This window comes from Cherax quadricarinatus, chromosome 23, assembly GCF_038502225.1.
Source record: "Cherax quadricarinatus isolate ZL_2023a chromosome 23, ASM3850222v1, whole genome shotgun sequence".
Classification (NCBI taxonomy): Eukaryota; Metazoa; Arthropoda; class Malacostraca; order Decapoda; family Parastacidae; genus Cherax; species Cherax quadricarinatus.
Window position 1 is genome coordinate 30,321,622 of NC_091314.1, and position 23,941 is coordinate 30,345,562.

Genomic DNA, 23,941 nt, shown 5'->3' on the forward strand with positions numbered 1-23,941 from the left:
TGACTTTAGGAAATCAGCAAGGATTTATGATGATGGAAGTCGTCGTTGTTTAAAGTCATCTATGCTTTATAGGAAGCTTGCAAATTCAGAAACTGTGAAAAGATCATGGATGGTATACTCCGAAAGCTCAGGAAAAGTGTACTGTTCAGCATGCAAGCTATTTTCTACCAAAGAAAATACCTTCACACAGGGGTTCAATGACTGGAAAAATTCCAAGCGTTTCGAGGAACATGAAAACAGCACCACTCACAGGAGCTGCATTTTAGCCAGTGTATTTCATGCACAGAAAAAAGGCTTATTGGATTCTCATTTGGAAAATCAAACTGAAAAAGAGCGCACTTATTGGAGAAAAGTTCTAGAAAGAGTTGTTGCTGTTGTAAAATTCTTAGCTCTAAGAGGACTTGCTTTCCGTGGAGAAAATGAGGTTTTTGGTTCGGAAAACAATGGCAATTTCCTAGGGATCATAGAACTGTTAGCACAATTCGATCCAGTCTTAGCAAATCATGTGTCACGCCTTGGGAATGCAGGAAGAGGCACTGTATCTTACATGTCATGTACTATATGCAATGAATTTATTGAACTGATGACTAAGAAGGTCCTCAATAACATCATAGCAGCTGTGAAAACTGCAAAATACTTTGCAGTAAGTGTAGATTCAACTCCAGATATTTCACATATAGATCAATTGACATTCATTGTTCGCTTTGTTGACTCCAGTGGTAAGCCTGTAGAGCGCTTTATAAAATTCATTCCTCTTTCAGGCCATGATGGAGAAACAATGATGAATGTAGTACTGGATACTCTGCTTGAACATGATCTCTCTATTATGGATTGCCGTGGCCAGAGCTACGACAATGCAAGTAACATGTCGGGTAAATATAATGGATTGCAAGCCCATATCAAGCAAATCAACCCACTTGCTGAATATGTGCCCTGCTCAGCACATTCTCTTAATCTTGTTGGGTCATGCGCTGCGGAGTGTTGTGTCGCTGCAGTTTCATTTTTTGGACTTTTACAAGCACTCTTTAATTTTTTCTCTGCTTCAACGCATCGGTGGAGTATACTCAAGTCAACCATTCATGGAGATGTCATCAAATCATTATCAACAACAAGGTGGTCAGCGCAGCATGATGCAACACATGCTTTGAAAGACAGCTTTGCTGAAATACGTTCTGCTTTGATCCAAATAGCAGAGGATGAAGACCAGACAGCAGCTACAAGAAGCGAAGCTGCCATCACATGCCCTCCCTTGTCCTTCCCTGCCACCACCTACCCTGGGTGCTCTATTCACTCCCTTACCTCAGGCAGCTTAGCATCAAAATTGGAAGATTTTGAATTGGCCTTACTCTGTGTGCTTTGGGACTGTATACTGGAACGGTTAAATGCCACGAACAAGACACTTCAGAAAACTGAAATTGAAATGACTACTTGTGCTAACCTCTATGCAGGCATAGTGGAATTTGTAAGCTCACTTCACAATGATGAAGCTTTTGAAATGTTTGAAGAGAAAGCTAAACTGCTGGTGAAAGACTACAGTTACCGGGCTGATCATCAGCGGTCAAGGAAGAGGAAACGCAATTTTGAAGAGCCAGACAATGAAATTGTGTTGCTACCAAGGCAGAAATGTAAGACAGCTACATACTTCATCATTCTGGATTCACTGATTACAGAATTGGTGAAAAGAAAAGAAATCTGCCAGAATCTCAATGACAAGTTTGGATTTCTGTTCAAAATTACTACTATGCCAGATGCAGAATTGAGAGAAGCTGCATTAAAGTTGCAACAACACCTTTCAGCAGATGTTCAGGACACATTTGTTGAAGAAATAGTTAATTTTTCTGGGTATATGAATCAGATTAAAGCTCCACCTGAAAAATGTGCGCCCTCAGCTGCTTTGAAACATTTAAGAAATGCAGGTATCTCAGAAACCTTCCCTAATGTTGACATAGTATATCGCCTTTGCCTAACACTTCCAGCTACTAACTGTGAAGGAGAACGTTCATTTTCTGTTTTGAAAAGAGTGAAAAACCAGCTCCGTTCAACATTGAGCCAAGACAAATTGTGTAACCTAGCCTTGTTGACCATTGAGTCTGATTTAACAAGAAATATTGATTTTCAGAATATAATTGATGATTTTGCCAATATGAAATCCAGAAAAAAGTTTATTTAAGAAGTACCTGTGAATATAAACAATTCTTTACTTTCTTGAGTTTATATGATTTGATAGTCTTATGCATGATGCAATGATAACAATAATGGTCAGTGATTTATAAAGGGAATAATAGTGCTGTAGTGGTTATGCTGAATATAATAGGTACATGATGTCACTACTTCAATAGCCTAATCTAGTAATACTATGCTGTCTTGAGTTTATTCTCTTTAAAATGCATGATTTAACAAGATAGTTATAATGGCTGTTGGTAAATGGTTTTGGTTGTCTTGATGTACTTTCCCTATTAAATTTAATCTAAATAGCCAGAATGTATTTAATTAGACCTTAAACAGGCTCACACCGACCCCCCCCACCCCCAAGCTGGAAAGGGTCGCTTCGCTTACCCGTAACTCAAAGGGGCCCCGCCAATCTGAATAGCCTAGGGCCCGGAGACTTCTTAATCCGGCCCTGCCTGTACCATATGGTACCCTGTACCATATGGTACCCTGCACCATATGTTATCCTGTACTGCATGGTACCCTATACCATATAGTACAATGTACCATATGGTACCCTGTAACATATGATACCATGTACCATATGGTCAATAGGTGTTGGTGGCATGAGACACCAGCCAAGACTGAGTGAGTGGTGACGCAAGCTAGCTACTGACTCTGCAGTTTCCGAGACAAAGTGCTTTGTCATCCACCTCAAGGAACACGTCAAGTTCCTGTACACTTGTAAATATATAATAGAACATTACTAATATGCAACATTTTTGCATATTTTTGTTGTAAACAACTATTGTAAACAAAATAATAATGAAAATATTAGTGTGTTTATTGTGTTGAATACAACAGTACCATATGGTATCATTGTACTGTATGGTACAATGTACCATATGGTACCATTGCATCATATGGTACCATTACACCATATGGTACCATAAGATACCATTGCACCATATGGTACCATTGTATCATATGGTGCCATTGTATCATATGGTACCATTGTATCATGTGCCATTGTACCATATTGTACCATATGGTACCATTGTATCATATGGTGCCATTGTACCATATGGTACAATTGCACCCTATGGCACCATTGTACCATATGGTACTATATGGTACCATTGTATTCAACACAACAACCACACTAATATTTTCATCATTTTGTTTACAATAAACTTGTAAACAAGTTTTGTAAGCAATATAATGATAAACAAATTAGTGCAGTTATTGTGTTGAATACAATGAGTGTACACTTATACAATATACATTATATTGGTCTCACAGGCCACAAATGTTATTAGAAAAAGAAAAAAATTAGAAAAGAAAAGAAAAAGTTATAAAAAACCTAAAATAAAAAAATGGGATTTTGTGGAAGTCACTGATGTTGCCGCCACCTGGTCATTTTGGGCCAACTTCCCACCGCTGTATCTCGGTAAGTACTGATCAGAATTTTTTTTTTGTCTTATTACCTTCACAAAAATATTATCTTTAATTCTGTAAGAAAAAATAATTTTTGTTTTTTTCAAAATTTCTTGGACACTGGAGCACCACTTCAGATTTTGGCCTTGGACCCTGAAGGGCTTAAATGTCGTATATTACGTATTTTTTCAAAATTATATAATAAACACCCTATGTAACGTATAAACATGATAATTACTTCCCAGAGTAAAATAAATTAACTTAAATATGAGATGTTATGTGTATGAACCATAACCAGACGTGTTCGTCTGCTTGTTTACATAACTCCGCGGCTCTCTCCTCTCTCATTTACTCATTCTCTCTCTCTCGTTTATTTGTTTTACATCATTTACTCACCTCTCACCCTACATTTAGACTACAAATATTTTAAGGTAAATAATGAGTGTACAGTACATGCATTTTAGTGCTCTAGGGTGCTTTAAATGTTGTAGTACATTATGTGTGGGTGGGGTGTTCTAGCTGGCTACCATACCTCCCACACCTGACTTCTTACAATGAATAATATTCGCCTCTCACCCTACATTAAAATTACAAATATTTTAAGGTAAGTAATGAATGTACTATATATGCATTTTATTGCTTTGGGGCGCTTTAAATGTTGTAGTACACTCACCATCCGACTTACAACCTGCACGACATACGACCACTCGACTTTTGACTGATTACCTCATCTTTTGTATATAGTTCTACTGTCTTCCTATTATGTCCTAGAATCTGTATTGATAAAGCCACTGGATGGCGAAACGTCTACAATAAAGATATCCAGATGTTGCACTGGTGTAAGTGTTGTTGGGTTTGAAGGGCCGCCACTGAGAGAAGCCATGTTGGTGGCAGTGGAGGCTTTGGCCACCACCACCATCACACTTAAACAATGTATGTAATTTATAAATAAGAAATATTTACATTTTAATTTATAAATAAGAAATATTTACATTTTAATTTATAAATAAGTAAGTTTATTCAGGTATACACAAATACAGTTACATACATAGATTATCATACATAGCAGCATATGTGTAAAGTACCCAGGATAACCCAAAAAATTCAAGAGTGACATATTTCTATTGGTGTCCTTTTATATTTACACTTACATTTACTTTTATACTTACACTTTTATATTTACATTTTCCTTGGAGGAGATGTTAGTATAATTAGTTAGTTTGATGAAGGAGATGTTGGCAGAGGTCTAGGGTGGTGGAAGATAGCAGGGCAGTGTATGTTCAGCAGTCCTATATACATCCAACAACATTGGAGAGTTACTCTCATGTTGTTTTTCTATTGCTTACTCACTTAACTTACTTGCTACACTGTTAATTCTACACTTTATCACTGGCTGGAGCTATAGCCTTTATTAATACCTGCTGCTTTAGTATCATACATATTGTAGAATCACTGAATCACTGCAGAAGGCACATTCTCCCCTCTCTCTTCCTCCTCTACTTTAGTACTTTGCTGTGAGTTTTTTCTTGAATTCTATCATGTTTCTCACCTTCTTTACCAAAGGGCTGGCACTAGGAGCTTTCTTTGGGCCCATGGTGGCTTATTTATCAGTTGCAAGCACAAAAAATAATGAATTATTATGAAATGTGTTGTATGAACCCGTGGGGTGATGGCCACATGCTGGTAAACAATGGCACACTGAGTGTGAATAGTGCATGAGACTGGCTTTGTGTGCACGCTGACAGGCAGACACATACCAGAAGGTCGCCAAATCATGAGTTCAATCACAAACCACGAAGCTAAATTTTGCCGAAAAAACTTGCCGAAAGTCGGATTTCACGAAAGTTGCAGCCGCCAAACGGTGGGGGTCCACTGTATAGACATTTCCATTAATTCATCTGTGATATTTTTTCAAAATTATATAACAAACATGCTATGTAACATATAAACATGATATATACACCCACAGTATAAAAATTGATATAAATATGAGATTTGTTTACCAAGCATTTGGTACGAGAGTCGAAGAATTATGTTTTCTCTAGCCAAACACCAGTAACATAAATAGACATTTATTCCTTTCGTATGCCTTCACTCTATATATAGCTATTCATGACCCTTGTGGGTTTAGCACTTTTTTTTGTTATGATTATAATAATAACTTATAATAATAATAAATTATACATGTAATAATTTGTAGTAACAATAATTTGTAATAATAATTTGTAATAATAATAATAATTTGTCAGAGCATCATTCCTTCTATAAATTACATGAGAATGGAAGTGTTGGTCTTTATTTATTCTACTGTATCAACGTGGAGACAACTTGTACACAATGTAAAGTGTTTGTATTATTGTATAATGCAAACGTGTATGAACGAGCACCAGACGTGTTCTCCTGGTTTGTTTACATTATGTGTGGGTGGGGTGGGGTGAGGAGGGATGCCTTGGCTGGCTACCATATTTCCCAAACCTGACTTCCTAAAAATAAAACTCACCTGTCACCCTACATTAAGACTACAAATATTTTAAGGTACACTGTAATTAATAAATGTACTGTATATGTATTTTATCACTCTGGGGTGCTTTAATTAAATGTTGTAGTATATTACATGTGGGTGGGGTGGGGTGGGGTGGGCTGACCTGGCTGGCTACCATACCTCCCAAACCTGACTTCCTAAAAATAAAGCTCACTTCTCACCCTACATTAACACTACAAATATTTTAAGGTAAGTAATGGGTGTACTGTGTGTGTATTATACTTTTTATTGTTTTTAATGGCTAGTTCTGTTGCTAACTTATATAAAAAAACTGTTAGTGTGAATTTGTTATCTGGCATTTATATGCATATTTAAGTGGAAAAATGACATTTTACTTTCTGGCGATGTCTGCTTTCTGGGAGTAGCCTGGAACCTAACCTGCAGTATAAGTGGGGCCCTACTGTACTGTGCTAGTAGATATGAGGCATATTAAGCATGACTGGCAAGTAATACGCATTTTCACTTGTTCAGAAATCAGACATGACGACTCTGCATCCTCTGCATCGTGTAATACCTGTTGGTTCTGAGACAGAAAGAGAGACAAACAGACAGAGAGACAGGAAGACAGATAAGCAGAGACAGAGATAAAGAGACAGAGCTAGACAGAGAAATAGACAGACAAACAGACATACAAAAAGACAGACAGACAGATACAAAATAAAATCATTACAATGACTGTGATGTTGATATACAGGAAGCTTCTGGGTAGAAGTGCTGACACAAGCAAGAGAGAGCAGCCAACGAAATGTTCTATTCTTATGCTAATATCAACAATAAGGCTTATTTACCTATCACAATTGATCTATTATGACATAAGGCAAAATATCAATAAAAAATATGCCAGAATAAATATTATCTAACAAACAAACAATTTTATTTACAAGATTACATTCAGATTGTGAAATTACAATTATGAGTTGCAGTGCAAAGAGAGCCACTATCATGCCTAGGCATTATGGGCAGACTTAATTTAATGGCTTACAGACTACTTAATACTAAAGAAATTGATCATAGTTTGTTTAAGATATACATCTTTTTTTTGTTTATAGTAGACAGTAATTTTACTCTAATTACAATAGTTTCAACAATGAATATTGAAATTATATTATGGAAATATAACTTTGTGAGTTGTTGAAAGTAGTCTACAGTATGAGAATAATAATAAGTTTATTTCTTTGTAAAAGTTACAATGTGTAATTACAGTTTTGATTTGCTAAGTACAAAGATAGCAACTATCATGCTGAGGCATTTCAGGCAAACTAATCCTAATACATAGTAACTAATTAAAACTAGATAAGATAATAGTACATAGTAATTATTACTTAAAACTAAACATAGAATAGTGGTTAGCTGTTTTACAATCTTATTTGGACTTAATAAATCTTATGTATACTTAGTACAAAATCTAATTTACAAGGAATGGTGCAGGTGGTAATATTTTATGGAATGGAAGAATTAAAAGCCAGGAAGTCACATGATAAAACTAGTCAGTAGATGTTTGGTTGATCTGGTTAATATTGTGAGATAAGATGATTTTTTAGCAGAGTCCTAAATTTATAAGTTGTCTAGGGATCCTTGACCTGTTCCGGTAGCGAGCTCCAGATCTTTGGGCCTTTTATATGCATAGCGTTCTTGCACAGTGAGAGTCTTACTCGACTGTGCATTCTGTTGTAACTGTCGAGGAGTAGTTTTAGGGGAGGGTTTACAGTGGAGTTTAAAGTTCTGTATATATAGTAGGCACAATAATAAGAGTGTATGTCTTGTATATTTAGCAAGTTGAGTCTTTTGAAAAGTGGTGGGGTGTGCTGTCTAGCACAGGAGCTGGTTATCACCTGCACAGCAGCTTTTTGTTGGATTATTAAGGGTCTAAGGTGGTTGGCAGTGGTTGAGCCCCAGGCACAGATACCATAGGTGAGGTAAGGATATATTAGAGAGTGGCACAGGGTAAGGAGAGTCATTTGTGGTACATAGTAGCATATCATGGAAAGGATTCCTACTGATCTGGAAATTTTCTTGGCTATGTGATGGGTATGGGACTGAAATTTAAGATTACAGTCAAGGAGAAGACCTAGAAATTTGCCCTCCGTGTGTCTTGATATAGGGGAACCATTTAACAGTATGTTGAGTTGAATATTTGAGGCTCTGTTGCCAAACAGCATGAAGTAAGTTTTGTCTATGTTGAGTGTGAGTTTGTTGGCCATCATCCAATCATATAACTTTAGCAGTTCATTGTTTACAGTGTTTTCAAGCACAGCTGGATCTGAATGGGAGTAGACATATGTAGTGTCATCTGCGAATAGAACTGGTGTAAGGAATTGGGATGCATTGGGGAGATCATTGATGTAGATGAGAAAGAGGAGTGGGCCTAGGACACTACCTTGGGGTACACCTACAGCTACAGGTTGGATAGGGAAGTTGACTCCATTTGTATGTACATACTGGTGTCTGTCGTTAAGATAGGATTTTAGGTAGTCAAGAGAATGTCCTCTTATGCCGTAATGATTCAGTTTGAGGTGCAAGAGATTGTGGTCAACTGTGCCAAACGCTTTTCTTAGGTCGATAAAGAGCCCCAGGGGATATTCATTCTTATCGAAAGCTGTGTATATTAGGTCAAGCATTTGTATAATAGCATCATTTGTGCTTTTTTTTTGGTCTAAATCCAAACTGGCATGGGTTAAGTATGTTGTTGGATGTAAGGTAGGAGTAAAGTCGCTTGTGTATTATTTTTTCAAATATCTTGGATAGTAAGGGCAAATTTGACATGGGTCTGTAATTGTTCAAATTAGTTGGATCTCCACCTTTGTGGATCGGGGTGACCCTTGCTGTCTTGAGTTTGGATGGGAAGGTTGAGGAAGCTATAGATTTGTTAAACATTGTTGCAATAATGGGCGACAGTTCTGGTGCAGCTTTTTTATATATGAATGGCAGCAAGTTATCTAGATCACCTGATTTGTTTTTTAATGATTTAATGATGAGTGAGACTTCAGTGGGATTAGTTGGAGCTAGAAATAGAGTATTTGGATAGTTGCCAGTGAGGTACTCGCTCGGATGGGTATTTGAGCTAGGAATTTGACTCGCTAGCTTTGATCCTACAGTAGAGAAGAAGACATTAAATCTGTCTGTTGTGTCTATAGGTTGCATGTGAGGTTCATCTGGTTTAGTTAAGTGTATCTCTCTATTTCCAGTTGGTTTACTTGAGCCCAAAATTTTGGAGAGGGTTTGCTGGGTACTTTTCATGTCACCTTTCATTTCACTAAATCTATTTTCATAATACATTTGCTTTGATTTACGTATTAGTTTTGTTAGTATTGATGTGTATCTTTTAGTAAATTCTTTAGTAATTAAGCCTAATCTGAACTGCTTTTCAAGTTGGTGTTTTTTATTAATAGATTTGAGGATACTTCTAGTTAGCCATGGGCTGTTTAGCGTCTTTTCTGTGATTTGGTTCATTTTGATTGGGCATTGTTTGTTGTAGAGGTTTAGGGTTTTATGTAAAAAAATTTTTATCTTTATTGATATTATTACTGTCATCTAGCTCTCTCTGCCTATCAATGGCATCTAGAGCTAGTTTTAGGTTGTTTATCGATGTCTCATCATGCAGGCGAAATGGGATCTTTCTTGTTACTTGAGGCAGTTTAGATAAGTTGGTTATGAGGAAGGTAGGATAGTGGTCTGTGGTGTTATCTGTGATTATACCTGCTTGTAGTGGGGATATTATGTTGGTCCAGATATGAACATTGTTTCATACTATGGAACAATGCTCTTCTCCAGACTGAGGGACTGACCACCTCAAAACTTTAAGGGTGATGGACTGATTACATCGTCTTCAAGTATCTTCTGCTTCTATCAACTTTTCTGTACTTGACTGAAGAAGCCTACTGTGTAGGCGAAACGTTTCATAATAAAGATACCTAACTGTTGCATATGTGTCTTACCTAACAACTGGTCCAGATATGGTCGAGTAACGAGGCATGGTGTCAGAGATTCTTGTTGGCTTTGTTATAGTGGGTAGCAATAAGCTGTTGTTCATAGCATTTTTGAAATCAACTACTGGAGGGTTGGTTGCTTGGATAAGGTTGATGTTGAAATCTCCTGCTAGTATCAGATGGTGTTTATTCAACTCTGACTCAATTATCATGTTTCTAAGGTTATTGCTAAAAGTGTAAGTGTTTGAGTATGGTAGTCTGTAGACTGCACCAACTGCTATAGATTTCTTAAGTGCTCTTGATGTGAATTTAGCTATTATATATTCACCGTTTTCGTCCTGTACATTAGTTGATTTCACACATTCTAGTTCATCAGAGTAATAGATGGCAGTGCCTCCTCCTGATTGGTTGGGCCTACAGTTATGTATGGCTGTGTAACCAGGTATGGTGAATATGTCTGTCAGATCTTGTCTGAGCCAGGTTTCAGTAAGTATAATGAAAGTTATAGTAGCATTTAGAGATTTAAGTAGTGCAATGAGGTCATCATAGTGTTTACTCAATGATCTAACATTGTAGTTGAAGTCTGTAATGCTCTTGCTGACACTAAGAAGGGTATTAGCCTGACTAGCAGTGTAGTAATGGCAATTACTGTTTGGACTATGTGTGCTGTTCAATAAGAGATTGATATCAGGATCAATGCTTTCATTCATAAGGGGTACGTAGAGAAATAGCCATTACAATTATTAAAGAACAAAATGACCAAAGCAATGATGTTAAACCACTAACAATTATGAACTTATGAACTAAGATAGTTAAACCACTACCAATTATGAACTTATGAACTAAGATAGTAATTTAAATCTAAAAATAATGGAGCTACTGAAAATTAAAATAAAACACTTAAGCACCTTGATTATTTCAAAGTTAGAAGTTATGGTTTCAAGTATAAAATAAGACAGAGAATAAAACACTTAAGTACCTGGATTAGCACCTTGAATAGCACCTTAGGTGTCTTAAGTAACTGGGAATTAATTACCGTTATTCACTAACAGTCATGAAAATATGGATTAGAATAAGGGTAAATTCTACTAAACTACAGCACTGAACATGGTTGATAATGTGTTGAGATATGGCTTAACAAGGTTCAGTCAAACCAGTGAATGAGAGGAAACATGCTAGTTCTTGATCATTTGTTATTTCAAACCCGTGACCCGTGTCTGATAATTTTACCATGATAATGCCATCATGAGTAAAGCACTGTTTTATTGATGCATTATCATGCTTAAGTTTTCGAAGTCTGTATAATAGGTTCTGATGTTTTTTAGCTAGGTACTCATTTAAATACACGTAGGTATTTATACTACAATGCAGTATTAATAATGTATGAACTCTGGGCATCTAGATTTGAAGTTTTAAGATTTAGGTAATTGGGAGATTTTTGGTAAAGTTAAATGTTGAGTATTGAGTTGTTAGTTTAGGGTAAATAGGTGGTTTTTGAGAAGAGCCTTAAATTGGTGTTCAGACCTGGTTACTTTAGTATTTACTGGTAATGAATTCCAAATTTTGGGACCCCTTATGTGCAGAGTTTTTACACAGTGACTATGGTATGGTATCAGAGGCCACTCCCTCAACTACTTAAAGTCATACCTTAGTGACAGAACTCAATATGTATATGCAAATGGTAGAAACTCTTCCACCCAACCAATCACAGTAGGAGTCCCACAAGGAAGTGTCCTTGGACCACTCCTCTTTCTCATCTACATCAATGATCTACCTAGTTGTTTTCCTAGTATCATTAACTGGAAAAACAAGAGGTCATAGCTATAAATAGAATAGATGTTGAAAGGATACTTAACCCCTTGACTGTCGCGGTCGTATATATACATCATAGGAGATACCGTGTTTGACGTATCTTTACGCATAAATTCTAGCGGCTTCAAATCAAGCAGGAGAAAGCTGGTAGGCCCACATGTGAGAGAATGGGTCTCCATGGTCAGTGTGCACCATATAAAAAAATCGGGGAGCCAGTGGTGCACTGTGGGAATGCCATTTCAGTCGTCCTTTTTCAGCATGTCTAGTGGTAAGAAATATGTGACTCCCCAGCAAATCTAGGACTCTTCCCAAGTGATGCTCTAACACAGATGGAAGTGTCAGTGAAGATCAATTTCATGATTTCGAGGAGTTTGAGACCAAAAGCAATGGAGGAGGAAGAGGAGGAGGAGGAAGAAGAGGAGGAGGAAGGAAAGAAGGAAGGAGGAAGAGAAAGGAAGGAGGAGGAAGGAAGGAAGGAGGAAGGAGGGAGGAGGAGAAAGGAGGGAGGAGGAGGAAGGAGGGAGGAGGAGGGAGGAGGAGGAAGGAGGAGGAGGATGAAGGAAGAGGAAGGAGGAGGAGGAAGGAGGAGGAAGGAGGAGGAGGAGGAGGAAGAAGAAGAAGAAGAAGAGGAGGAAGAAGAGGAAGAGGAGGAAGAAGAGGAAGAAGAAGAATAATACCTAATAATAATAATATGTTCCCTTGAAGCATGGAAAACAGTTCACCCCATGACAGTGATAAGATAAGGGAAGATAACATCTGATAAGAGCTGACGTTTGATGAGCATAAACGAGGGTGGAGAGAGGGGGAAGCTGATAAGGAAAGATTAGATGACCATCCCCCTCGCTTTGTTTTTGCTGGTACACAAACATTTCTGTCTATTTGTCTGTCTGTCAAGCTCCCTGTCTATCTGTCTAGCTCTCTGTCTTAGAGCCAGAAGGAGGAGAAGAAGAAGGAGGAGGAGAAGGAGGAGGAGAAGGAGAAGAAGAAGGAGAAGAAGAAGAAGAAGAAGAAGGAGGAGAAGGAGGAGGAGAAGGAGAAGAAGGAGAAGCAGAAAGAGAAGGAGAAGAAGAAAGAGAAGGAGAAGAAGAAGGAGGAGGAGAAGGAGGAGGAGGAGGAGGAGAAGGAGGAGAAGAAGGAGAAGGAGAAGAAAGAGAAGGAGAAGAAAGAGAAGGAGAAGGAGTAGAAGAAGGAGAAGGAGAAGAAGAAGAAGAAGAAGAAGAAGAAGAAGAAGAAGAAGAAGAAGAAGAAGAAGAAGAAGAAGAAGAAGGAGGAGAAGGAGGAGGAGAAGGAGAAGAAGGAGAAGCAGAAAGAGAAGGAGAAGAAGAAAGAGAAGGAGAAGAAGAAGGAGGAGGAGAAGGAGGAGGAGGAGGAGGAGGAGAAGGAGGAGAAGAAGGAGAAGGAGAAGAAGGAGAAGGAGAAGAAGGAGGAGAAGAAGGAGAAGAAGAAGGAGAAGAAGAAAGAGAAAGGAGAAGAAGAAGGAGAAGAAGGAGAAGAAGAAGAAGAAGAAGAAGAAGAAGAAGAAGAAGAAGAAGAAGAAGAAGAAGAAGAAGAAGAAGAAGACATAATAATATGTTCCCTTGAGGCATGAAAACAGTTCACCCCATGACAGTGATAAGATAAGGGGAGATAACATCTGATAAGAGCTGACATTTGATGAGCATAAATGAGGGTGAGGGAGGGGGGCAGCTGATAAGGAAAGATTAGATGACCATCCCCCTCACTTTGTTTTTGCTGGTACACAAACATTTGTCTGCCTGTCTATTTGTCTGTCTGCCAAGCTCCCTGTCTATCTATCTAGCTCTCTGTCTCAGAGAGAGCCACAAGACTGTGTCATCATCACCTTTACTCACATCTTCAAGCAGAGTATAGCACTTTGTCTGGATTTTTTGGGTTATCCTAGGTAATTTACACTATATATACTTGTATTTATGTGTACCTGTGAGACAGAGATAGACAGACAGAGAGAAAGAGAGAGACAGATTGAAAGAGATAAAATGAGGGAGAAAGATAATTAGATAGAATGGAGGGGAAGCAGCATCTGACCCCATTGTTTTGACAGGCAGTAGGGGGAGTGAGTAATGAGACAATATGTCATTTTGACAGCTGCCGACTCCTGACTCAAAACAATTATTAGCCACACACTGGCACCGAAGACAAACTTGCTGAATGAAGATAATAGCAGTTATATGAAAGTATCTAGTGACTATATATGTGTATATATATTATAGAAACCAGAAGCAAGAAGGGAAGGCAGGAATGAAGGAAGGATGGGATAAAAGGAAGGAAAAAAACTAAGGACAGATGAAGGAATGTAGGAAAAGAGGTAGGAAAGAACAAATGAAGGAATGTAGAAAGTGAGGTAGGAAAGGAATGAAGGAAATTAGGAAGGAAGGAATGATGACACACGACCATTTACCTAGGATAACTACATAACACAACTGCCTGCTAATACTTTGAAGAAAACTGCTCAGATGAGGTGTTTTGTCTTTGCACATAAAAAAAAACTTCCACAAAAATGCACACACACTGGTTTTATGTGTGAGGAGTGTAAAACACCATTGTGTATGACACCATGTTTTATGTGTGAGGAGTGTAAAACACCACTGTGTATGACACCATGTTTTATGTGTGAGGAGTGTAAAACACCATTGTGTATGACACCATGTTTTATGTGTGAGGAGTGTAAAACACCACTGTGTATGACACCATGTTTTATGTGTGAGGAGTGTAAAACACCACTGTGTATGACACCATGTTTTATGTGTGAGGAGTGTAAAACACCACTGTGTATGACACCATGTTTTATGTGTGAGGAGTGTAAAACACCACTGTGTATGACACCATGTTTTATGTGTGAGAGTGTAAAACACCACTGTGTATGACACCATGTTTTATGTGTGAGGAGTGTAAAACACCATTGTGTATGACACCATGTTTTATGTGTGAGGAGTGTAAAACACCACTGTGTATGACACCATGTTTTATGTGTGAGGAGTGTAAAACACCACTGTGTATGACACCATGTTTTATGTGTGAGAGTGTAAAACACCACTGTGTATGACAACATGTTTCAAAGAGTTCCACAAGCTGCAGAACTTCTAGGAATGTCCAGTGACTGTATATTGGTATATATATTATAGAACAATAGCAATAAAAAATTTTTTGTATTGTTTGTTTTTGTAAACAAGTTTTATAAACAATATAATAAATATAAACAATGATAATTATGTTTGTGTGCTTATTGTGTTGTATACAACGAGTGTATATATGTACATTGCACCTTACTTTGGTCTTATAGGCCACATAAGTTATGTGAAAAAATAAAATAGTGAAAAAAACAACAAACCTTCAAATACAAGTAAACCAAAGTTTACCGGGTGAGCGGCAGTCGCCGCTGTTGCCATACGTGGCTCATTTTCTGCAAACTTCATGCCTCTATATCTTGGTAAGTACTGATGGGAAAAAAATTTTTTTGGGACTAAAACAATCAGAAAAATATTCTTAACATTTTCATAAGAAAATTTTTTTTTTTCAAATATTTTGCGACACCAGGAGACACTTCAGGATTGGGCCTTTCGACAGTCAAAGGGTTAAAAGTTAAATACTGAATATGAAACAACACGAGCTTAGCTCTGTTACTGTAGCTATAAACAGGCAATTATGGGTGACAAAATATTTTGCTGGTTGGTCAGAAAGGCAGTGTTTACGGCATTGTTAAGAAACTTAACAAAAGTCTGTGACATTCTTGATGGGTAGGTTTGGGAGTTCTAGTTGACAATGAATATAATCTGTATATCCTCTAAATAGCTGCTACTGTCCAACAATCATGCAAGGTAAAAATAATTGTCTCACACTTGAATTGAGGTGGACATGTCAAATTGTAATGAGAGGTGGTACCATTAATTTGCAACCCTGACAGATTGTTGGCTGAGAAGTGGTCATTTATTCAAACAATGCATACCCTTGAGATCAGAAGTTCTTGGTCAGTTAGGTGATCATCTAGTATACCCTCAGCCACACTGGGCTGAAATGTATACAACTATATCTACATTTTATTTATTTATTTATTTATTTAGTTATGTCTTTGCAAATACATGTAGTATATTGAGATTTTGTTTTTACAATAATGGGTTGCAATGCAAAGAGACCCTCTGTTAGGCTTGGGCATTATGGGCTGACTTAACATTATTGGCTTACAGACTACTTAACACTAGGAATTATGTCATAGCTGTACAGTAGAATATTAATTACATCATAATTGTACAGTAGATTATTAATTTTAAGTGAATCTAATTTATATAGGACAAAAGATATATTCATATATTCAAAAATGCTTTTTGTGAAAACAATGATTCAGAAATGCTTTTTGTGAAAACAATGATTCAATTATATTCCTGTCAACAATGGATAAAAGGTTCAAAGTAATTGTTGAAATTCTGATGTGGGAATACATAAGTGAGTATGTGTGTACTGAGTATTTAGCATTTAGTCTAGGGTGATTAAGTAGCTTTTGAGAAGAGTCTTAAATTGATTTTCAGACTGGGTTACTTTAGTATCTTCTGGTAATGAATTCCAAATTTTGGGGCCCTTTATGTGCATAGAGTTTTTACACAGTGTGATATGGACATGAGGTATATCAAAAAGAGATCTGTGTCTTGTGTTATGGTCAAGTGTCCTGTTAAGGTTGGTGAGGAGAAGTTTGAATGGAGGCTTTATATTTGCGTGTATTGTTTTGTGTATGTAGTAGGCACATGAATAAGTATGGATGTTCTTAATGGTGAGCAGATTCAGACTTTTGAAAATTGGTGGAGTATGCTGGTGGGAGTGGGAATTTGTTATCATGCTGACTGCTGCCTTTTGCTGGGTTATTAGAGGTCTTAGGTGATTGAATGTTGTTGATCCCCATGCACAAATTCCATAGGTGAGGTAAGGGTATATGAGTGAATGGTACAGTGCCAAGAGAGCTGATTGTGGAACATAATACCTTATCTTTGATAGTATACCTACAGTCTTAGAGATTTTCTTGGTGATTTGTTGCACATGTGTCTGGAACTTATGGCTACTGTCAAGGTGGATACCTAGGAATTTTCCCTCTGTAAGTCTTGTGACTGATGATCCATTTAGCATTATGTTAATTGGACGATTTGCAGCTTTGTTTCCAAACTGAATGAAATATGTTTTATCAGTATTCAGGGTAAGTTTATTAGTCATCATCCAGGCAGATATTTTCTGCAATTCAGCACTGACAGTGTTTGCTAGTATGACTGGGTTTGGGTGGAAGAAGGCGTATGTTGTGTCATCTGCAAATAATGTGGGTTTGAGTAGCTGTGATGCATTCGGTAGATCATTGATGTAGATGAGAAAGAGGAGTGGTCCAAGGACACTTACTTGTGGGACTCCTACTGTGATTGGTTGGGTGGAAGAGGTTGCACCATTTGCATATACATATTGAGTTCTGTCACTAAGGTATGACTTTAGGTAGTTGAGGGAGTGGCCTCTGATACCATAGTGCGTTAATTTGGAGTACAGCAGTTCGTGGTCGACTGTATCAAAAGCTTTATGTAAATCAGTGAAAATGCCCAGCAGGACTTCTTTCTTTTCAAGTGCAGTATATATTAGTTCTAGCATGTGTATGATAGCATCATTTGTGCTTTTATTATTCCTGAGTCCAAACTGACAAGGGTTTAATATGTTGTGTGAGACGAGGTAGGAATAGATCTGTCTATGAATTAATTTTTCAAAGATTTTAGAGAACAGTGGTAAGTTAGATATTGGTCTATGGTTACTCAAGTCAGCTTGGTCAGGTGACCAAGCTGACTTGGAGTGGAGTGACCCTTGCTATTTTGAGGATTGTTGGGAAGGTAGATGATTCAATGGATTTGTTAAAGAGTGTTGCAATAATTAGTGACAATGCTTGAGAAGCTTTTTTATGTCCAAAGACATTGTAAAAAGGAGTTGGAAGCTCATTGAGTGGACTTCTTATGGTAATAACAAGAGAAGCCAGGAATATTACTGAACCTAGCTTGAGTAAACTTTGTAGTTGTGTGAGAAGCATTTTGCTGGTTGGTTATCACAGTATTGATTAGTAAGCTTCCACTGTGTTGTGGAAGGCACTGTGAGTCATAGTTAACAGCAAGCAGCAGTTAGGTATTTGGGAAATACAATTTCCTCCAGTTGCCTGCTAGCTATTGATATAGCTCTGAGGAGAAAGCTTCTCTCTGCCATTGGTGGAATTCTGAATTGTTCACAGGCTGGAATTTATAGTTTTCAAGTGCTGTGTTCTTCAGTTGTTTACTGACTCACAGGCCTTCATATTAAAGTCCTTTAGCCCATAATTGTTTTAAGATTTGTTAAAATGTGAGGGGACGTAACCCTCCCTATGAAATCATCAAGTTCACTATGTATTAAGAACATAAGAACATAAGAAAGAAGGAACACTGCAGAAGGCCTACTGGCCCATGCGAGGCAGGTCCAAGTCTCCTACCGGCTTAAGCCAATGCACCCAACCTAGTCAGGTCAGGTCACATTGACTTAAGGGAGGAACACGGCAACCGACCTGGTAGCACAAGCTATCAGGTCCAACTCACACCCACCCACATCCACTCATGTATTTATCCAACCTATTTTTAAAGCTACACAACGTTCTGGCCTCTATAACTGTACTCGGGAGTTTGTTCCACTCATCCACAACTCTATTACCAACCCAGTACTTTCCTATATCTTTCCTGAATCTGAATTTTTCCAACTTAAAACCATTGCTGCGAGTCCTGTCTAGGCTAGATATTTTCAGCACACTATTTACATCCCCTTTATTTATTCCTGTCTTCCATTTATACACCTCAATCATATCCCCCCTTATTCTACGTCTTTCTAGAGAGTGCAGATTCAGGGCCCTTAGTCTATCCTCATAGGGAAGGTTTCTGATACATGGGATCAACTTTGTCATCCTCCTTTGTACATTTTCCAGAGAATTTATATCCATCCTGTAATACGGTGACCAAAACTGTGCAGCATAATCTAAATGAGGCCTAACCAAGGATGTATAGAGTTGAAGAACAACCTGAGGACTCCTATTATTTATGCTTCTTGATATGAAGCCAAGGATTCTATTAGCTTTATTGCAAACACTTATGCACTGTTGTCTTGGTTTCAGATTACTGCTAACCAGAACTCCTAAATCTTTTTCGCAATCCATAATATTAAGATCTACATTATTTAGTTTATATGTGGCATGGTTATTGTCCTGTCCAACATTTAGAACTTTGCATTTGTCTATATTAAACTGCATCTGCCACTTCTCTGACCACTGCATCAGTCTATTCAAATCTTCCTGGAGTGCTCGAATGTCCTCGTCAGAATGAATTCGACGGCCTATTTTGGTGTCATCGGCAAACTTGCCGATGTCGCTCTTTATGCCCTCATCTATGTCGTTTATGTAGATTGTGAACAGCAGGGGGCCCAACACTGACCCCTGTGGAACACCGCTCGTAACGCTTCCCCACTCTGATTTCTCCCCATTTATGCAAACTCTCTGCTGCCTATTTGTCAACCATGCCTCTATCCAGGAAAAAATTTCTCCTCCTATTCCATGTGCTTTAATTTTCCTCAATAGTCTCTGATGTGGGACCCTGTCAAAAGCCTTACTGAAGTCCATATACACAATATCATATTCATTACCATGATCTACCTCCTCAAATACCTTAGTGAAAAAAGTTAATAAATTCGTAAGGCAGGAACGCCCCTTTGTAAAACCATGCTGAAATTCGTTGATTAATTTATGCTTTTCAAGGTGGCTACGAACTGCCTCGGCAATTATTGATTCCATAAATTTTCCCACTATGGAGGTTAGGCTTATTGGTCTATAGTTCGAAGCTAAGGACCTGTCACCTGTTTTGAAAATAGGTATCACATTTGCCATTTTCCACTTATCTGGCACCATGCTGGACTGTTTCTCTTCCTCTCTTTAATTTTTACCTAATGCAGTGTATACTGCAAAATTCTCACAATTTTCTCAATAATTAGAGATGTGAAATAGACACAAATGTAAAACAGAACTTTTATTTAGGCATTTTGCCTATACAACTATCTTTTTTCAAGTCAATACATCTTTCATACAGACAAAACTCTGTCTTAATAAAAGTTCTCTTCTGCATTTGTGTCTGTTTCAAACAATTTGTTGGTATATGCCATCTCTCTCTCTCTCTCTCTCTCTCTTCAGTTCAAGATGTGGTGAAGTGACTTATCTTTAATCTGCTTTTGAAAAAAAATATTATAGCACATATTACAAATAATGTGGTTGATCTGTAGAAAGAAAATATCTTTGCACTTAAATCTGTGTACAAATTACATAGTATACAGCACATGTAAATTAAAAAAATTGCTAGGAGGAGAGTGGAAAAGTGTAAACAGGCTTTGGATATTCTGCTGGGCTCATACCTGCAGTCTCCAACAGATAATTCTGGAGCCTGGAGAGGTGCCTGAGTTGAGAACAAGAGGGGTCATCTCCAACTGCAAGCTTCTCCACTGCCAGAACTGTAGCTACACCACAATTAGAAGATATGACCTCAACAGGCACATTCGCACTCATACTGGAGAGAAACCTTATTCTTGTCGTCACTGCTTGCAGCTGTTTACACAAAACAAAAATCTAAAGAGTCATCTTCGCATCCACATGAGGGACAAGGGTTTCCCTGTCTTGAAATGTACGGTTTGTTAAAATGAATGCAAATCTTTATAACATACAGTAATGTTTGTTTAAACAGTATTATGTTTCTGATTTATGAATTTTATTTGATTATTTGTGAATAATCTACAGACTTTAATTATTTACTTTGATATATAGAATGCAATTTTTAGAAAATATAGTTTATATAATGTCCTTTTCACAACTTTATTTTGATGTACAAAAGGCGCATTTCTGCATTAGGGGCTGTGGAGACTTAGTTGAAATATGCAACACATCATTCATATTGATACTCTCCTCTCTGCTCCAGTAAATTCAAAATTCAAATTCAAATTCTAAATTCACATTCAAAATTCAAATTCGAAATCCAAAATTCAAATTCAAAATTTTCATTTCTTTGCTTGGTATACAGTGTGTAGTTTACATGTAATAAAATATTGTTAAGTACAATGAAAGCCACTAACTAGCATGCATGAGTATCTTGGGCAAATTAATGGTATTGCTTAAAGACTAACTAGACATAGGTTACTGAGTGGTAAATTTTAATTATGTATTATTATAAAGAGAGAGGTAGAATTTTTTTTATAATTAATAAAATTTATAGTAGAGAGGTAGCAAAATAAATTTCATTTAGTACAATTTATAATAGTACAGTTTTAAGTGTGTATTAATACTTTAAATTAATTTAACAATCTTAAGTTAACTGGGATTTCTTGAATAGTTTCAAACTGGTTCTGTGATTTCTGGAATAGTATATTGTTGGTATAGTTAAGTTGGGAGATGAGATGATTTTTAATTAGAGCCATAAATTGACTGGCAGACAGGAGACCTTTTGCTGGTTTGGGCAATGAATTCCAGATCTTGGGGCCCTTTATGAGCATTGCATTTTTGCATAGGGTGAGATGTCAAAGTGGGTGTTGTGCCTTGTGTTTTGCCTATGTGTTCTGTTGTAGCTATCAAAAAGTTTGAGAGAAGGGTTTATATTGGAGTTTAACCCTTTCAGAGTCAACAGGCCCCCCCTCTCAAACTTGTTCTCAGGGTCAAAAAATTTTCGAAAAAAAAGAAGATTTTTTCTTATGAAATGATGGAGCATATTTTTGTGAGTCTTATAGGCTAAAAAAAAATTTATATGATCAAGATTTACCGAGATATGGAGGTAAGAAATTGACAGAAAGTGAGCTGTTTACGGCAACATCGCTGACTGCCGGTCAGGCGGTAATAGTTTATTTATTATTTTCCTACTTTTTTCTATTATTTTTTAACATTTTATTTTTTCAAGTAACTTTTATGGCCTGTGACACCAATATAAGCCATATTTTGGATATGTACACTCATTGTATGCTACACAATAACTGCACAAACATTGACAGGTGAACATTTTCACCTATTTTAGTCACATAGAAATATATACATAGTGTTTATAGGTCCCAACAATGTTTTGGTGGGGAAGAGAGTGAGGCTTTGTGTAAACAACATAGCTGGCTGGCCGGCTGGCAGGCTGACTGGCTGACTGACCAGCTGGCTCGCTCACAGGTACACATAAATACAATTATACATAGTGTAAATTACCTATGATACAAGAGAGAATATAATAATAATAATAATTGAAGCATGGTGTGTGTGTCATTTGTCTTATCACTAAACTAATGACAGTGGTGACATTTGATGAGCTTCTCTTATCTTATCACTCCACTAATAACAGTGATGACATTTGATGGGGGTACACTGCTTTCGCTTTATTTGTTTTCACTTTACACAAACATGTCTGTCTGTCTGTCTATTTGTCTGCTTGTCTCTCTGTCTCAGAGAGAGCCACTAGCTAACCAACATGTATTACACACAAGGCAGTAGTCACTGCATCACATCTGAGTCCTGATACATATTATTTGCCGGTCTGGATTTTTTGGGTTATCCTAGGTAATTTACACTATGTATAATTATATTTGTGTACCTATGAGACAGACAGACAGACAAACAGACAGCCAGCCAGCCAGCCAGTCAGCTAGCCAGACAGCCAGCCAGACAGCCAGTTAGCCAGCCAGATAGCCAGCCAGATAGCCAGCCAGCCGGATAGCCAGCAAGCCAGCCAGATAGCCAGCCAGCCAGCTGGATAGCCAGCCAGCCAGCTGGATAGCCAGCCAGCCAGCTGGATAGCCAGCCAGCCAGCCAGCCAGCTGGATAGCCAGCCAGCCAGCCAGCCAGCCAGCCAGCCAGCCAGCCATGCTGTTTACACAAACCCAAGCTCCCTTCCCTACCACCCACACTGCCTCTTCCTCTCCAATGCCTTTTCCCACCACCCACACTGCTGGAGAGTGAGGCATTCCTTATGCTTGGCTTGGTGACAAAGGCGCACTGAATTACCACTCCCACAATGCAATGCGGGTGCATGGATTTTTTGCTGCTGCGCACACTTACCACAAAGACCCATTCTATCACATGCAGGCCTACCAGCTCTCTCCTGCTCAATTTGAAGGTGCTAGAATTTATGCGTACTAGTACGTCAATAACCCTGGTGCAAATACAAATAAGTGAAAAAGTCTATATATACACTTTTGGCTCAGTAGAAATCTTGGGTTGTTGGGTGTTGATTACTGGTTATAATCAATACCACTGAGACTCCCAGAGAGCACTGGAATCCAGTTGCTTGCCAAGACACAGAAGATGGGGAAGGAGGAAGGTTGCAGTAGAAACTATGGGCCTCCCAGGACCCTAACGGCAAAATATATTTTGTTCGACAAAACATTTTTGTGTTATGAGGCCATGGGAGATCTGCCTGGAATTGTACCATTCATACCCAAGACAGAGGAGGCTACTGATGGCTGGGTGTGAATCAAGGCAGACATAGCCTAATGAATGGAACCAGGAAGAATGGGGACTATTTCAGCTGACACCTAAAGATTGTACCAGAATGGTGCCTAACAAAGGAATGATAAAATGTGAGATCAGAAGACATGTAAATTGCATTCAAATTAAAACAAGTGAAACTGCCAGCAGAGAAAGCACCCCACAAATATACTTGAATGGCTCACCAATAGCAGAGCCCAGAAATAAATTTGACTAGGTCAGGCATACCCAGTCTCTCTGAAAAGACAAGTTACTCTGAATCTTCTAGCTGGATGAAGTGCCTGCTGTAGCTAAGAGGCAAATGAGGCTCTGGTGGAACAAGGAAATAAGCCAGAAAACTTTAAGGACCCAGTCACTGGCCTTGGACACCAGAGAAAAGTATGAATCCAACCAAGTAACCAGTGCTAAGTCTGTGTGCAGGTTACATTGCATGTGTGAATCTTCAGTAGTGTAGGTTTAGGGTGGCATATAGCCAAAAGATGTACCAATACAATGCTCTCTATATTACAACATGTAGGAATGGGATGTGCATAGTTATAGAGGACAGAA

At 38.0% G+C, this 23,941-nt stretch overlaps 1 long non-coding RNA gene across 1 annotated transcript in view; it reads left to right on the top strand.

Annotated features, from left to right (window-relative positions):
* Positions 1-23,941, top strand: part of LOC138853143 (uncharacterized) — a 135,862-nt gene that overhangs the window by 38,973 nt on the left and 72,948 nt on the right. Inside the window, exon 2 of the long non-coding RNA XR_011392366.1 lies at positions 20,318-20,567. This is a non-coding gene — a long non-coding RNA (uncharacterized lncRNA). The remainder of the gene's footprint in view (positions 1-20,317; positions 20,568-23,941) is intronic.